General features: G+C 42.9%; 1 pseudogene; it reads right to left on the reverse strand.

The window, feature by feature from the left end:
- Nucleotides 1–2,209: 2,209 nt before the first annotated feature.
- LOC118920801 (olfactory receptor 7E24-like) lies at nucleotides 2,210–3,137 on the reverse strand (annotated as a pseudogene).
- Between the last annotated feature and the right edge of the window lie 760 nt (nucleotides 3,138–3,897).

Here is a 3,897-nt window from a genome sequence, read left to right on the forward strand (position 1 = left end):
AGTTCCCTGCCATGTGGGCTTCCCCACTGGTCGCTGAAAATGTGGTGGCTGTCTTCTAGCAGAGTGAGCAGGTGGCAGAGGAGAAGAGGCTGGCAAGTTGGGAGTTTGAGTCCATGTACACATTAATGTTGGAGCATGACCCAGATATTTTTGGCATTTTACTCATAGCGTGCAAATCACAAGATCCAGCTCATTGAGAGATGGTATGCACAAGTCATGAATACAGAAGGCAGGGGATGTCAGGAGCAGTTTGAAAGCTGCCCACTCTCAAAATCTCCCCCTATCCAGGATTCGGGCTCTATGCCCAAGACTGGAGATGTCTCTCTGGCTACCATAGTCTCCAACTCTTTATATCAGCATCTTCTCAGCAAAACTTTGCTGTGGAAGAACTGGCACATGGAAGAACTTACACTGTTTTGATTGTTTCTGAAGATCCCACCCTGTTTCTCTTGGCCATGTGGTCAGAAGTCTCTCTGGCTTCTCCTACACCAGCAGGAGCCTTCCACTGATGTAAAGGTGAACTGCAGTCGTTCCATGTTGAAGGTCATTCAGCAAATATGCTTAGAGGCTTCTGATTTCTGCTCAACTAGAAAGGGCACATCTCTCTCCAAATGCATTGTCTTTAGAACCACTGTTCTGGAACACTTGAATGAAATGTGCTTTGGGCTTCAACAGTAGACTAGAGTGGGATGTATGGGATTGAGGACCTGGTGCATCTTTCTTAATCTCAGCTCTGCAGCCTGACTGTGCCAGAGTTCTTGTGATGAGGAACTCAGAGATTGATTTCTTATTTACTGATCATGAGGAAAACTTGAATATATAATCAATTACTTTGGAAATCCACTAGAGGCTGTGGTGATCATTTCTTGAAATACACAAATAATGAATCACTATGTTGTACACCATAGGCAAATAACAGGCATCATCATGATCATTTTGTGATATACACAAGTATAGAATCATGTTGCTGTACACCAGAAATGAATGTTCTGTGTCAATTATATCTCAGTGATACAAAAGAGGAAATTCACACAGAGCCAAAATTTAAACCACACACAGACACAATAAAGACCCAGCTCCAGGAAATAGTGATCACAACGAAAGCTAAGAGTTATAGGGGAAAGGGTGGGTTAGAGAACTTTGGTGAGAAGAGGAATCAGCCATTGTGCGCCATCTTGAGGTCTGCGTCTATAAGAATGGGCGGCTGCCCAGACCCCTGTTTACCTCTGCTGTTGCTCTTTCACAACAAATATCCATGGACAGATACAGTACCTCTGAAGGCATTAAGGTGAATCTGTCTTAAGCCTGGGCCCATAAACTGGATAATGCTACTGCCAGCAAGGAGGAGGCCCCTGACTGTGAAGACACTGACTGGGGGAAGAAATTAATAAATATGGACAGGATAGAGAAGACCTGCCTTGAAGTATATCCAGTGGAATAGAGAGAAGGAAGAGAGACACAGTGAGGGAGAAACCAAGGAAAAGGAGGGAGAGAAGTTGGAATGAAAGGGGAAAAGAAACCAGGCTGTAGCAGAGGAAACAAGAAGCTGCAGCAGAAGTCCACATTTGACCCAATCAGATCTCCAAACTTCACTAAAAGGTTTGTACAAAAATTAATGTAAAAGGATCCTATTGGCTTTTCCATCTCCACAACATAGGTTCTGAATTAACTTTACCATCTGCTGAAAGGCTCCAGTGCACATACCTTTCAGTTTCAAAATAGCCCAGTTTCAACAGGAATGTAAATATTCTCCCTATCTTATCATGATGTTCTCAAGAACATTAAGGGGCAAAATTTCAAATATATCCTCATCTCAAACAAGGATTGAGATTGAACAAACAGAAAAAATTTAATAGAAGAATAAAGAAGCAATATGTACCAAGAAAGAGGGAGCTCTGTTTATTTTGCAATGATAGAAGGGAAACAGCTCCTGCCCAGACACCTGGGTGATGCATGAGGACAGTGAGAAGGGTGGACTGATGGACGACTGCACGTCATCCTGGAGTGGCTGTGATTTCAGTGGTAAATCCGGAACCATCTCCCAATTCCATCGGTTACACTAAGAGGAATAATTTTTTGAACAAAAGGCAGATACCTAGATGACTACATATAGACTATGTGCCTGGAGACTCAGAATTTCTTGTTGTGTATGTTGGATTTTGCTGCATTTTCCAGTCCTATGAACCTAAAAGGATAAAACATATTGAGATCAGGCTGCTCTGCTCATAATCCTCTGCAGCACCCTCTTGATGTCCCTGTTCCTCAGGCTGTAGATGAAGGGGTTCAGCATGTGGGTGACCACCGTGTACATGACCGAGGCTGCCACACCCTTCCTGGGGGAGGGGGACACAGATGAGCTGAGGTAGACCCCAAGGCCTGTGCCATAAAACAGGCAAACCATGGCCAGTTGAGAGCCGCAGGTGGAGAGGGATTTGGACTTCCCCCTGCCGAGGGGACTCTCAGAATGGAGGAGACAATTCGAGTATAAGAGTAAAGGATCCCCGAGACTGGGATGCCACCAAAGACAGCACTAACAGAATAGTTTAATATGTTACCACTGGGTGTGTCAGAGCAGGCGAGGCAGATAAGCTGAGGAGCATACAGAAGAAATGAGGGATTTCCACATGTGTGCAGAAGGTAAGTTGGGACACCATCAAGCCATGATTCAGGGAGTCTGAAAGGCTGATGACAAATGACACCATGATCAGCAGGCCACAGAGGCAGAGCCTCATGATGCCCGGGTAGTGCAGGGGGTGGCAGATGGCCACGAACTGGTCGTAAGCCATCACAGCCAGGAGTAGGTTGTCCATACACGCAAAAAGAAAAAAAAAGGACACCTGAGTGAGGCAGCCTTCATAGGAGATGGACTCGCTGTGGGTCTGGATGTTCACCAGCATCTTGGGGATGGTGGCAGTGCTGAAACCAGTGTCAGCCAGGGACAGACTAGAGAAGAAGAAGTACATGGGTGTGTGGAGGTGGGGGTCAGAGCTGACAGCCAGGATGATGAGCAGGTTCCCCAGGACGGTGAAATGGTACAGGGACAGGAACAGCCCGAAGAGGAGGGGCTGCAGCTCTGGATCCTCTGAGAGGCCCAGGAGGAGGAATTCTGAGACACCTGTTAGATTCTGAGGTTCCATGTAGGTGGGGCACCTGTTGAAAAAGAAAATATAGTTTGAATAAACAAAACAGGAATACATGCACCGAGCTAATTTTATATTGTTTATATTTTGTATAAAATATATATATTACTTAAAGTTTGCAATATATATTTATAAATATATATTGTAATAGATATTAATATTAACATACATTGTGTATTATGTGAAAAAATGTGTAATAAATATTTTTAATTGGTGAAAGGAATTTAGTTTTTTGAATTTTCTTTTTTTAATTGAAAGATAGTTGATACAAAATACTATATTGGTTTCAGGTGGACAACATAGTGATTAGACAATTCTATACTAGATGCATACCATCGTAAGCGTGATCACCATCTGTCAACATACAAAGATATTATGATATTATCGCCTATATACTGTATGCAGTACATTTATCCTTGTGACTAATTTAGTTTATAATTGGAAGTTTGTCCCTCATTTTCTCCCACACCTCTTTCGCCTGTCTCCCCTCTTCAGCCCCACTAGTTTGTTCTCTGTTTTTATGACTCTATTTCTGTTCTGCTTACATTTTACATTCTACATTTAAGTGGTATCATTTCACATAGCACAATCACTTATTTCACGTAGCACAACACTCTAGGTCAATCCATGCTGTTGCAAAAGGCAAGTTTTCACTCTTTCTATGGCTGAATAATATCTCATTGTGTATATATAGGCAGTAAACGGGAATATTAGCATTACCAATTTTTTGTCTGGATATGGGGGAAAAATACAAGAA

The sequence above is a fragment of the Manis pentadactyla genome, chromosome 12 (assembly GCF_030020395.1).
Source record: "Manis pentadactyla isolate mManPen7 chromosome 12, mManPen7.hap1, whole genome shotgun sequence".
NCBI lineage: Eukaryota > Metazoa > Chordata > Mammalia > Pholidota > Manidae > Manis > Manis pentadactyla.